Genomic DNA, 15,049 nt, shown 5'->3' with positions numbered 1-15,049 from the left:
CACGATGGTGTCACCCACGGATTCAAACCATTCCAGTTCTATCATGAACGGGCTAATTTGCAAAATCTAAATATGAAATACAGACTTTTTTTCATGTTACATAGCATCCCCCCCCCCCCCCCTTTTTTTGTGCTCTTGGGGTGTTTCAGGAGGCAGAGCAGGTCATCTACTAACGGGGAGGTTGTTGGTTCGACCCCTTAGCCTACTGCCAGGGTCTCCGTGTCCACGTATCCTTGGGCAAGATACTGAACCCTTAGTTACTGCCGATGCGTTCACGGTACTGTGTGTGAATGTTAGATAGAAATCAGTTAAACGTAGAACAACAAGTGTTTGGGTGAAAGAGGCATGCTGTTTAAAAAGAAAAGCGCTATATAAGATACATCTCTCAAATGCATGCATGGCAATACTAGCTATGCATATTTGAAAAGCTTGTAGTAGATTGATGTTTGTTTGTTGGTTTTATTATTTATTGTTTTGTTAGTTTTTGTCTGTTAATCTGCTGTTTTTTGGTCTGTTCTATCTGACTAACCAGCTAGAAATGTGAACTCTAGCATTTTAACCCGTTTGAGTGTTATCAGGCAATTGGTAAGGCCAAGTAGTGACACATACATGGGAGTGAGAACAACTATAAACTGTACCTAAAAGATGGACACAACAACCTTGCTGTCACCCACTGGTTTCTAGACTGTTTCCTTTTTTAAAACTTCAGCATTAGCCTTTAAGCAGCCATCAAAAACTGTGATGTTGATTTATTCATTTATTCATTGAGACAGAAGTGTTGGAAAGGGTGGAATACTAAGCACAGTCGGTTAGCATCTGTAAATGGTAAGGATATAACACACAGATTGAAATATGTGCTAATTATTGCTAAATAACCGATCAATAAAATATCGATTTTACAGAACTGTATTATAAACATCTTGGAGGGTTTGAACCACATAGCAAGCCATCAGCGACTACTTCGCTAGCCTCAGCAGTATGCAAATGGGGTAATGGAAAAAACAGGATTTAAAAAAACATGATTTTAATACTTTTAACTTGGGCATTTTAGCAGGGAGTCTATGGGGACTGACTCGCTTTGGGAGCCAGCCTCAAGTGAACTCCAGGGAACTGCTGCGTTTTTCAGAGCCAGGAGTTGCTGCTTCATAACAACTGATAAAAGGCACATAATGAACTATTTCAGTAAGAACTGAAGCAAAGTTTGATTAGTGTCTCTGAAAGAAATCTATTTTAGCTTTAGGGAACTATAAATTATGAAAAAAAAGGCATTTCATCAAGATGGTGATGAAATGTCTGCGAATGCACCAGACTACCATAAAACATCTGGCAAACTAAATAACTCTCTTCCTCTAATCGCACATGTAGTGATCATCCTAAGAGACGTAACAAATTATCACTGCCATATATCTCCACATAAGAAAGCACAATATTGCTCCTGCACAACAGAATCACCCACATTAACAGTCATTCGTTGCATTTTCTTTATTCAGGCTTCTGGCTTCTCCAGAGCCAGATGTTGCCTTAACTATTGAAGCCTTCATTCTCTGTCCATAAAAAGCTCCGTTATTCACCGGGAGGGGGGGGAGGGGGGTGCATCTACCCTCAAGATTTCACATTCATATAAAACTAGGCCAAGACAGAGGTCTGTGAGATCATGCTTTAGAGGAGGGAGCAGACAAAGACTGTTGCATACAGTGACTGGTGTTAAGGCCAGAATAAAGCCTTCAAGGAAGTTGCATTTGAATTAGCATAGCGTTATAAAATAAACCCACAAAGAGAAACCCGGAGAAACAAAAGTGCATTGCTTCATGTTTAGGCATGGCTTATAATTTTCATAGCAACTGGATTACCAGTGCACCCGGTTCATCCTTCCTTTCAACATCTTCTGGCTGCACTTTATGCTCAGAACACACATAGCACATCTGGATGCTGTCTAAACAAACATGTATTTTTGCCCCGTGCTTCCACAGCACAACACTGACTGTCTTTCTTCATCCTGAGGCCTCCTGTCATCTGTTAGCAGCAGCGGGGAGTTGACAAGCTGTGTGTGTTTGTGCGTGTGTGCGCCACTAGCATGTGTGCTTGTGTGCTAACACTGGCAGAGTGAGTGCAAAAGGTGCAGTGTAACTACTGAAGTGAGGACATGTGAGTGGAAGGAAATAGACTTGTACACAGATAGGGGATGCCTCTTGAGGAATGAGAGGAGTTTTCATGGAGGGCAGCAGAGGGTTTGTGAATTTTGCGTCTGAATCTTTGTAAGGCTGCGTGTGTGTCGGCCTCACACAGCAGTAAAACACCACTGTAGAAGAAGAAGACCAACTTCTATCTTTATCTGTGTTTTTGCTATATCTTGTAACAATATCATTATAACTATGCATAACGCATCACCAAAGATATCTTTAACACAGAGCTCTTTCATTCGTGCCTCCATGTCATTGTGCAGTACTCCATCACAGCACATGATCTTGTATTAGGGTGCCATCTGTTGCAATTATAGTGAAGTGCAAGTGGGCAATGTAAAAGTAAGTCCAAATGCATGTCAGTGCATGGCTTAATTTTTTAATTAATTCATTAATTTATTGAGTAAATGACAAAGTTGAAGGAAGTAAGAAAATGTCTGTAGCTAAATGTTTTACTTACTTGTTAACGTCTCACTCAGCTGCAAGAGTTTAATTTCTTTGTGTTTTCTTAACACAAAGCCTGCAGATCTGTAAACAGTCGAGCTCCTCTCTTCTTTCTAGATATGTCCAGCAATAACAAAGTAACAGAGTCACTAGCACGACGACTCCATAAAATGCTGCCAAGTACATTTAAATATATCAATGGTAAATGGCCTGTATTTGTATAAAGCACTTTACACATCCAGTCATCCACTCATTCACACACTGGTGATGGCAAGCTACATTGTAGCCACCCTGGGGCGCACTGACAGAGGCGAGGCTGCCCAGCCCTCTGACCACCACCAGTAGGCAACGGGTGAAGTGTCTTGCCCAAGGACACAATGACCGAGACTGTCTGAGCCGGGGCTCGAACCGGCAACCTTCCGATTACAAGACGACCTGCCAACTCTTGAGCCACGATTGCCCCGTGAAGTCTTTCACATATCTCATTCTGGTCCCCCACACTTCATCTATTTCTTTTTATGGCCTCTGATTGTGGACTTGTCATGGTCTTCTTTTTCTTTCCGTTGTCTATGTGTGTGTGTGTTTATAATTCTGCTTGTGCGTTTTGGAATTGGAGCCTTGTCCCGGCTCGTGCACTTCTCCTGCCTGCGTACCTGGAAGCGGTTCAATAATCACTCACCTGTGTGCAATCTGATGATTACTCACCCACTACCTAAGGCTAAAGAGTTCCCTCAGCTGCTGCCAGATTGTTTCACTGACTGTGGTGGTGTTATTTGGCTCCTTGTGTAGTATGTTTTTTTTTTTGTTGTTGTTTTTTTGACTAACCTGAATATGTTCTGCACAGATGCTTCCAGACATCATGGGTCTGCAGAGATACACCTGTCTGCAAGAAAAGGAAACCTGCTGAGAAAGAGTTAAGGAGAGGAAGAGACGTGAGAAGGAAAGCTGTCCATCTGCTTGCCCAGAAAGAAGACATTCAAACAGTTCTCTTGTTGCAGTTCAGTGTTTATTGCCTGTGTGTAAAAACATCTGTTGAACATTTATTCTTGGTTTCTGCTTTCAAGCCCAAATCTTGTTCATTTCATGGCAGTACTCTACTTATTACTGCTAACCGTCAGTACAGCATTCATATAATGAGAGGGACTTCTTCACATATAAATTATTGTATGAGTTCCACAGGTTTCTGTACCTGGACAATCACTTAATACACATGCTTCTTGTAAGAAATGTTATTAGAATACATAATATACATTTTCATTTTTATCCATATGGCACAAATCAATGAAACTACAGGTATGTCTTGAACACACAAAAACACAAAACTGCAGTTACTGTACTCTACCCTAAAGGGCTTAGAAACATGATGTTCTGAATGGCCTTTACCCTTGACGGAAAGGACAGGTTCTTCAGCGTGCACATTAAATAAATATGCAGGACGTCTTTCTTTGAGCTGCACCACATCACTAAAATTAGAAACATCCTGTCTGAGAGCAATGTTGAAAAGCTAATCCATACATTTATTAATTCTAGCCTGGACTATTGTAATTCATTATTGTCAGGTTGCTCTAAAAGCTCCTTGAAAAGCGTTCCTCTGATCCAGTGCTGCGATGAGAATACTGACAGGTGAAACAGAGAGAAAGAGATCATTTCTCCCATATTAGCTTCTCTTTACTGCGACCCCATCAAGTCCCTAATTGCATATAAAATTCTTTTCACATATAAAATCTTTAATAATCAGGTCCCATAGTACCAGATCATCCTAACACAGAACTTACTTTCTCTCAGTCCCTAATTGCATATAAAATTCTTTTCACATATAAAATCTTTAATAATCAGGTCCCATAGTACCAGATCATCCTAACACAGAACTTACTTTCTCTCAGTCAGCAGGCTTACTTTTGGTTCTTAGGGTTTGACAAGTTAGCAACAGCTATAAACTCTCTGTCCATCACATCACTTTCCTGCTTTGGACCTACTTTAAACTGCGTTGTCCCATTTAATTGCCACTCTTTCATTTCATTTTTCTTACTGAGTGTCTACAGTACTTTTCATTTTGTTCTGCCTGTTGTTCATGATCTCTATACTGCCTATATATCCTGAGCCTGGTTCTGCTGGCACTCTCTGCCATAGGTTGGTAAAATAACACATAGAAGAACGAAATATATTATATATGAAATATAATACTATACATAATTATAACTATACAATTTTCTCCTGATGCCAAGCTATAAAAACAAAAGTAATGTATACAATTCTCCAATCATTTCAGTTTATTCATACAATTTATTTGATAATTATTTTTATTCAGTGTAGCATAACCAATTACCCTTTTTCTCGAATAGAAAGTTAAAGTATAAGGCAGCACTATGATTACATTTGTATTTTGAATGGATGTACCTGCTGAAGTCCAAAGTGTCAAGACTTTAAACTATATATATAATTTAATGTCTTGACACTTTGATTCAACTGTTGCAGGTTTGCTCTAAGATGTGGGAGCCACCAGATGTTGCTGTACCTGCTGTTTGACACCAAATCAAATCAAATCAAATCACTTTTATTGTCACATCACATGTGCAGGTACATTGGTACAGCACATGTGAGTGAAATTCTTGTGTGCGAGCTTCACAAGCAACAGAGTTGTGCAAAATACAAAAGCTTCCATTTGTTTTCTGACATACTGAAAAGAGAGCTACAAAGCTTTGCAAGGCTTCCTCCATTAAGATGGGAAAATGTGTAGATAGAAACAAAATTTCACAAATTAGCATTTCAGCCATATGCTAATAAATAATGTATTTTCATGAACTTAATGAGATTATATTAAACTCAGATCAGATTATGTAGGGTGAAAATATAATAAGATAATATGATGAAAACAAAACCAAAAAGAAAATCACAGGATCATCATGAGAAAGATCTAGAATCAGCCCTAAGAGCATGTTGAAGAACTGAAGGCAGTTGGGACCATAGTAGGGTTGGTAACCTTTCAACTATCAAATAAGGGAGACTCTGGGAGACTCAACCAGCTGGGCATAGTGTAAATATGGAGTGTATGTGACATTGCAGGTAATGGTCAATATACATGACATTTAAGTTAGAATAAGGGGCAGACCAATTTTGCTCATTATACAGGATGTCCTGGCTGAAACAGGACAGCAAATGGAGTGTTTAAATGGTGAATATGACCCAAAGAACACCAGTCAAGCATGTCGGTGGAAACGTGCTGAGGGTATTAGATGACTTCACTACATGGAGGGGTCATGTACATTAAAATCTTGGACTGATCCATACCACTATGATCCACAGTAATGATATTAGAATGTCATTCGTACTGGAGAAGTGTAGTTGGATGGCAACAAAGACAGGGAAAGTCAGAACTGAGGGGATTGCACTACCAGGAGGAAGATAGCTACAAGTACCTCAGTATCCCACAGGCAAATGCGAACCATGAAGAGGCCACTAGAAGAGCCGCAACCACAAGAGACTGGCTGAGACTGGAGACTGAGAACTAGTAAGGGTCAGAACCACTATCCAGGATGAAACAACAAGCATCCATGAGTTAGGAAGATGGCCACTACTAATCATGTGCCAAGTGAATACCTCAGGCAAGGAAACCCTAGAAGGAAGAGGAGCAAGGAAAGGAACCATCATGGAAGGACAGACACCTGCATGGGATGTAGCACTGGCTGCACCGGCTGTGCACAGTCTGCACATTTGCAGGCTGTGCAAAGATTGCTCTCAGACAATCCAGCACATATGGGTAGGGTGCAAGATGCTGGCAGGCAGGGCATACATGGAACACTATAGTGTACAGGAACATCTGTGTTGAGTATGAGAGAGGACAGCAGTCTTAGGAAAATCAAAGATACTGCGTAGAACCCTCAAGCTCGCAGGCCTCTGGTAGAGGACCGGAGCTTAAAGAACAAAGTGCGCCCACAGGACAAGAGGGATATTTTTATTTTCTTTTTTTAACCTATATAAAATACAGAATACTTCATCGAAATCTTTATCAAATTAAATTATTAAGTCATTCAGAAGACAGCAAAGTTATGACAAATTAAACTAATTCTGTACTTGGTTTATTGGTTTACTAAAGCTTTAAATTGTGTACATACAGCCTGTAGTGATGTGGAAAAATACTCATAATTATGATTACATTCACATGAATTTCAGTACTAGTATCCAATCTAAGGACTGAACTCATCTTCAGTCATGACCAAGCAGAGCAACTTTCCACACACGTCTGAGGAGAGAAGAAGACTAGTGAACAACATACCACTACAAATTTGATGAACCCAAATTTTCCATCCATATATCTGTGCTCAGGCTGTGAACCTTTGAAAGACACATCTGTTCTCTTATCATTATATACAGTGCTGTGCAAAAGTTTTAGACAGATAGGAAAAATGCTGTAAACAAAGAATGCTTTTAAAAATGGTTAAACATTTATTTTCATCAATCAACAAAATCCAGTGAATGAACGAAAGAGAAACCGAAATCAAATCAATATTTGGTATGACCACCCTTTGCCTTCTTCTAGGTACACTTACACACAGTTTTTGAAGGAACTCGGCTGGTAGGTTGTTCCAAACATCTTGGAGAACTAACCACAGATCTTTTGTGGATGTAGGCTTCCTCACATGCTTCTGTCTCTTCATGTAATCCCAGACACACTTGATGATTGTACAAAAGGCCAGCCAGTTCGCAGAACTCACGAACGGAGCCACATCTGCGGAGTAAGATATCAGCATACTGCTGCCGTTTAGCCAATGAGCGGTGAGGCAACCCATTCTCTTCCCCAATCAGAAGACACAATTCTACCTCATCATTACGCACACGTCGACGCAGAGAGTTCGGTCGGAGCTGCAGGTGAGAAGAGTCAGCAGAGTTTTACTCACCGTGTGGATTCCTAATGCTGTTAGCGGTGTGCATCCATGAGACTGTAAGTTTCTGTGTTTTATCGTGTTTGTTCTTTGCTGCGGCCATTATCCTCCCTTGTTTAATCCTTGGCGCACACTTTGTTTACCGATTGTTACTGCCGTTTACTGCGAAGCAGCCTCTGCCGTGCGGTCATTAAGGGACCGTCACTAATTTCTCATGTTAGCTCTAATGTAAAGTGCCTAGTTAGGATTTATGTAAATAGTAAAATTAGCATTTGTTGACACTCCCTTATTTTGGTTGAATGTTCCACTATCCAGTATTGTTTATATTGTTGTATTACACATTTAATTCACTCTGTTCACATAATTATGGAAGACTTTTATGTTCTTTCCAACAGAAACCACACCATCACTCACCACACGGCATATAGCATTTTACAGCCTGTTAAATCCCCTCACTCACATTATGGATGTGTGCTTCGGATTCTTGCTAAATAAATGAGTGAACGACAGATACCTGAGTGGCAGTGGATTTTGTGGATACGCCATCTGTTCTTATCGGACAACCCTGTTGAGATTGTGGATTCATAGAGTCAGCACCTTATCATCTACATCAGTCATAGTCAGGAGGTCAAGTCCATCCCTCTTACAGTGACCTCCTCCATTACAATGATGTTGATATCAGGGCTCTGTGGGGGCCATACGATCACTTCCAGTACTTCTTGTTCTTCTTTATGCTGAAGAGAGTTCTTAATGACTTTGGCTGTACAGGGAGTGCAGAATTATTAGGCAAGTTGTATTTTTGAGGAATAATTTTATTATTGAACAACAACCATGTTCTCAATGAACCCAAAAAACTCATTAATATCAAAGCTGAATGTTTTTGGAAGTAGTTTTTAGTTTGTTTTTAGTTTTAGCTATTTTAGGGGGATATCTGTGTGTGCAGGTGACTATTACTGTGCATAATTATTAGGCAACTTAACAAAAAACAAATATATACCCATTTTTCAATTCAATTTTATTTATATAGCGCCAAATCACAACATAAGTCGCATCAAGGCGCTTCATAGATACAGAGAAAAACCCAACAATCATATGACCCCCTATGAGCAAGCACTTTGGCAACAGTGGGAAGGAAAAACTCCCTTTTAACAGGAAGAAACCTCTGGCAGAACCACGCTGGGGCGGCCATCTGCTGTGACCGGTTGGGGTGAGAGAAGGAAGACAGGATAAAAGACATGCTGTGGAAGAGAGACAGAGGTTAATAACAGATATGATTCAATGCAGAGAGGTCTGTTAATACATAGTGAGTGAGAAAGATGGCTGGAAAGGAAAAACTCAATGCATCATGGGAATCCCCCGGCAGCCTATGTCTATTGCAGCATAACTAAGGGAGGATTCAGGGTCACCTGCTCCAGCCCTAACTATATGCTTTAGCAAAAAGGAAAGTTAATCTTAAAAGTAGAGATAGTGTCTGTCTCCTGAATCCAAACTGGAAGCTGGTTCCACAGAAGAGGGGCCTGAAAACTGAAGGCTCTCCCTCCCATTCTACTTTTAAATACTCTAGGAACAACAAGTAGGCCTGCAGAGCGAGAGCGAAGTGCTCTAATAGGGTGATATGGTACTACAAGGTCATTAAGATAAGATGGGGCCTGATTATTTAAGACCTTGTATGTGAGGAGCAGGAGTTTGAATTCAATTCTGGATTTAACAGGAAGCCAAAACAGGAGAAATATGCTCTCTCTTTCTAGTCCCTGTCAGTACTCTTGCTGCAGCATTTTGGATTAGCTGAAGGCTTTTCAGTGAGTTTTTTGGACATCCTGATAATAATGAATTACAGTCGTCCATTTCAATTATTTATTTTTACCAGTGAAACCAATATAACATCTCCACATTCACAAATATACATTTCTGACATTCAAAAACAAAACAAAAACAAATCAGCGACCAATATAGCCACCTTTCTTTGCAAGGACACTCAAAAGCCTGCCATCCATGGATTCTGTCAGTGTTTTGATCTGTTCACCATCAACATTGCGTGCAGCAGCAACCACAGCCTCCCAGACACTGTTGAGAGAGGTGTACTGTTTTCCCTCCTTGTAAATCTCACATTTGATGATGGACCACAGGTTCTCAAAGGGGTTCAGATCAGGTGAACAAGGTGGCCATGTCATTATTTTTTCTTCTTTTATACCCTTTCTTGACAGCGACACTGTGGAGTACTTGGACGCGTGTGATGGAGCATTGTCCTGCATGAAAATCATGTTTTTCTTGAAGGATGCAGACTTCTTCCTGTACCACTGCTTGAAGAAGGTGTCTTCCAGAAACTGGCAGTAGGACTGGGAGTAGAGCTTGACTCCATCCTCAACCCGAAAAGGCCCCACAAGCTCATCTTTGATGATACCAGCCCAAACCAGTACTCCACCTCCACCTTGCTGGCGTCTGAGTCGGACTGGAGCTCTCTGCCCTTTACCAATCCAGCCACGGGCCCATCCATCTGGCCCATCAAGACTCACTCTCATTTCATCAGTCCATAAAACCTTAGAAAAATCAGTCTTGAGATATTTCTTGGCCCAGTCTTGACGTTTCAGCTTGTGTGTCTTGTTCAGTGGTGGTCGTCTTTCAGCCTTTCTTACCTTGGCCATGTCTCTGAGTATTGCACACCTTGTGCTCTTGGACACTCCAGTGATGTTGCAGCTCTGAAATATGGCCAAACTGGTGGCAAGTGGCATCTTGGCAGCTGCACGCTTGACTTTTCTCAGTTCATGGGCAGTTATTTGGCGCCTTGGTTTTTCCACACGCTTCTTGCGACCCTGTTGACTATTTTGAATGAAACGCTTGATTGTTCGATGTTCACGCTTCAGAAGCTTTGCAATTTTGAGACTGCTGCATCCCTCTGCAAGATATCTCACTATTTTTTACTTTTCTGTGCCTGTCAAGTCCTTCTTTTGACCCATTTTGCCAAAGGAAAGGACCTAAATGGGCGTCCTTAAAGTCAGCAAAGAGGCACAGAAAAGAAGACCAGACACCAGCGAGGGAGGATAAGAAGGACAGACGCAACAACATTGTCATCCCCTATGTAGCCGGTGTATCAGAAAAACTCAGGAGAGTTTTCTCCAAGCATGACATCCCGGTGCATTTCAGACCCAGCAACACGCTCAGACAAAAACTGGTTCACCCAAAAGACAAAACGCCAAAATACAAACTTAACAATGTGGTGTATGCTGTACAGTGCAGCGAGGAATGCTCAGACCTCTACATTGGAGAGACCAAACAGCCACTTCACAAGCGCATGGCACAACACAGAAGAGCCACCTCCACAGGACAAGACTCAGCAGTCCATCTGCATCTTAAGGATAAAGGACACTCTTTCGAGGATGCCAATGTTCACATTTTGGACAGAGAGGACAGATGGTTTGAAAGAGGAGTGAAAGAAGCCATCTATGTCCACTGTGAGCGACCATCTTTGAACAGAGGCAGTGGTTTACGACACCAACTCTCTGCCATCTATAATCCAGTTTTGAGATCCCTTCCCAGACGCCTTAACGCCCACTCACATCCTGGGCCATCTGACCTCAGGAATTCGCATGATAAGGTGGGGCCAGGTTTCACAATGAACTCACCCGAAACTCTGGCTGATTGGGACCCACACCCAGTTTCACACCTTGGCTCAGGCGATTAGAGGATCATCAGGGGGTCCTTTTGTCCGTCTGTGGGGGGTTACTCCCACTAGGTTATATCTGGGACTCCCCACCATTTGACCTTAGAACTGAAGAAGCTTCTAGGATGAGAGGTGAAACGTCTTCAAGCAACTTAAAGAAGTCCAGACGCTTTTCTTTGCAAGCTCCTTTGACTACGATGACCTGGATGACTGAGAACCTTCACAGACCCAAAGGAAAGGACGTTGCCTAATAATTATGCACACCTGATATAGGGTGTTGATGTCATTAGACCACACCCCTTCTCATTACAGAGATGCTTAATATGCTAAAATGCTTAATTGGTAGTAGGCTTTCGAGCCTATACAGCTTGGAGTAAGACAACATGCATGAAGAGGATGATGTGGACAAAATACTCATTTGCCTAATAATTCTGCACTCCCTGTATGTTTGGGGTCGTTGTCCTGCTGCAGAACACATTTGGGGCCAATAAACAATCATTTATATTTCTGAAAGTATTTTTAGTATTTAGTATTTATTTATTTATTGTCATTGTCAAGAACAATGAAATTGCGTTTGGGGCTTCCATACAACCCAAAAAAGAAGAAAATAATAAATACCCCTTAAAACCCAAGTGTACATATTTAACCCAGTGTGACTCCAATGCAATAAGACAATCCTTAGCAATAATGTTCGTAGAAATTCAGACAGACCTGAGAAACATGACAAAATACAACAATGCAACCCATTCAATATTATTGTACTGTGAGATATGATATCAGATATGATAGTTATCTATTTAAGAAAGAGGGGGGGGGGGGGGGGGGCAGGAGGGGGAAGAGAATAAAGATATGATGCACCAATGCAGACCAGTTCATTGCTATTAAGAAGTTGGATATGGTTATTGTCCGTGAGAGGGGGGCAGAGAGTTCAGGAGCCTCACAGCCTGTGGATACAGGCTGTTGGCCAGTCTGGATGTTCTGGCCTGTATAGACCTGTACCTTCTCCCTGAGGGCAGCAGATGGAAAAGGTGGCGCGCAGGGTGATGTTGGTCCCGCAGGATACTGTGCACCCTCCTCAGACAGTGAGTGGGGAAGATATTACTGATCTCTGGCAGACTTGTTCCAATAATTCTGCCAGCTTCTTTCACCACCCGCTGGAGTGCTTGCTGATCGGCCTTGGTGCAGCTGGGGAACCACACTAGAAATCCATACGTCAGAACGCTGCTGATGGCACAGTTGTAGAAGTTCAACATCAGAGATCTGGGAATGTGTGCGCTCCGCAGTCTCCTCAGGTAGTAGAGGCGCTGTTGGGCCTTCCGTGCAACTGAGGTGATATGGTTGCCCCAGGACAGGTCCTCGGTCACAGTTACCCCCAAGAATTTAAAACTGCTCACCCTCTCCACCGCCTCACTGCCAATGAAGAGAGGCAGATGGTTGTTATGACCCCTCTTCCGGAAATCTACAATGATCTCCTTGGTCTTTTTGGTGTTTAAGACCAAGTTATTGTTGTGGCACCATGACTCTAGTTGTTGCACCTCTGTCCTATAGTTTGTCTCATCATTGTTGGATATAAGTCCGAGCACTGTAGTGTCATCTGCAAACTTAACAATGAGATTGGACGCGCAGGAGGAAATACAGTCATGGGTGAAGAGAGTGTATAGCAGAGGGCTCAGAACACACCCCTGAGGGGCACCGGTGTTGACCACAAGGGTGGAAGAGGTGTTCTTACCCACTCTGACACTCTGTCTACGGTTAGTGAGGAAGTCCACAATCCAGTTGCACAGAGAGGAGTTAAGTCCCAGTTGGTGGAGTTTGGGACGGAGTTTGTATGGCCGGATGGTATTAAAAGCCGAGCTGTAGTCTACAAAGAGGAGCCGTGCATAGGTGTTCCTGTGTTCCAAGTGCTTCAGTAATGTGTGCAGCACTGTGGCGATCGCATCCTCGGTTGACCGGTTCTCCCTGTATGCAAACTGGTGCGAGTCCAGGGATGGTGGAAAAGCAGCTCTGATGTGTTTAATGACCAGTCTCTCCAGGCATTTGGCGGGAATGGGCATTCTTTGTCTGCAGTATTTTTTCACACCTGCCTAAAACTTTACAGTACTGTATGTGCAATTCAATAGGAAGTTCCTCCCAGTTATTCCCCTAAACTGTAGACAACACACAATAGATGCAATACATTTATTCTCTTATGTTGTCCTGATTCATAACTAACTCCACGGATTTATTGGTTTTTATATGAAACACTTTAATTTACTTCCAATATGCTAACTCAAGTTAGTTTTAGTTTTTTCCACACTATTTTAAAAATCCATGATAATATAATTAATATCTTTGAACTGCAATGTCACATACTGAACACAAGATGGGAGCATTCTATCAAACATTACATAAAAGTAATGCTACTGTTACAGAATGCTTTTCTTTGTGTATCACTTTTCTTTCCTCTTTCATATATGAACAGCCAACAACTTTAGATTCTGTTTATCCCAAAATGCTGAAGATTTCACACCAGTTAATGTAACATCAGTTATGATGAAATTGAGCATGTGCCTGACTGCATGGGTGGAAGTGGAGACGCCAGCAGCGACTTTAACTCATTAAACAGGAGGGAAATACGTAATACCCGACTGATGTTTTTATCCCCCTGCTTTTAACACAAGTCATATTTTAATCATTGTTTTTTTGGCCTTGTGGGTGAAATTTGTAACCAATAAGATTAAACTCTGGAAAGCAGGACCATTTTAAAGATGACTGTTATTGTTAGTCAGCTCCACGACAATTAAACCAAACATGGCACAGTCTTTTTGTGAAGTGATGTGATGAGTCCCATCTTCATTTAATCAAGACGAAAGAAATGATTATTGATTTTAGAAGACACCCTCATCCACACAAAATGATTAAGAGTCAGACTGTGTGCAATCCTATAAATATCACAGAACAATTATTGACTGAGAAACCATGATGACCTCTTATTATTGTGTGTTTAATGGGTCTGTTTTGGCCCTTGGTGTCATGGTTTGGATACATATTTGTGAAAATTAGAAACTCACTCGAATTGTTAAATAGTCTGGCCACGGCTGAAACCAGCATCCCTGTACGTCAGACAGTTTGAACTTTCAGTTTCACCCAGAAGGAAGAAACTGAATAGTATTGTTTAAAAATAGCTTTGCTCCAGCAGCATCACTTAGATAAAAGAAATCTTTTATTACTTGGATGAAATGCAGGCACTTTTTTGACACTGTGTTATATTATGCCTATCTACTGTTAGGGTCATTTTGAAAAATGACCCTAACAGTACTGTAACCTACTGTAACCTGAGCCTACCTACAGATACAAATAAAGTAACACTTAGAAAATCCTCTATACTTAGTAAATGCTTCTGAGATGGAAGCATCTTCTTGTCATTCAACAAGTGTTTCTAAGTATGAATATTATGTATTCATACCTCTACTGAATCGTTTGTGATAACCTTAAATTGAAATGAACACCGCACAAAAGCAGAGACAGTCTTGTGATCTGTTTTTTGTTTCTTTGTGTTTTTTGGTCAGACTCAGTAGCAAAACATTATTTCTTAAAATCAGACATGAATATGAGATTTTGACAGTAATTTAAATTCAGACGCTTTTAAATAAAAACAAATGAATTGATTCTTGACATGAACAGGTGGCACATGCATATTTAAACAGCTAAGCTCTCCAAAGAAAGGACACTCAAATCAGCCTGGTGTGAGAAAGCATTGTCAACTGTCTTTCTGGACCGACGCAGACACAAAAGAGTGTAGACAAATAAAGTGTGATTTTATGTGTGTTGATTTAGCAGTAATTATATTAAATGAGAAAATAATTATTTTTATATAAGCACTTGAGGATGCCTTACAGCATAGGTGT

This window comes from Rhamphochromis longiceps, linkage group LG20 (assembly GCF_057381845.1).
Source record: "Rhamphochromis longiceps isolate RC_006_pf linkage group LG20, R_longiceps_female_GT1.1, whole genome shotgun sequence".
NCBI lineage: Eukaryota > Metazoa > Chordata > Actinopteri > Cichliformes > Cichlidae > Rhamphochromis > Rhamphochromis longiceps.
The sequence above is the reverse complement of the archived record's forward strand: the minus strand, read 5'-3'. Positions refer to the sequence as shown.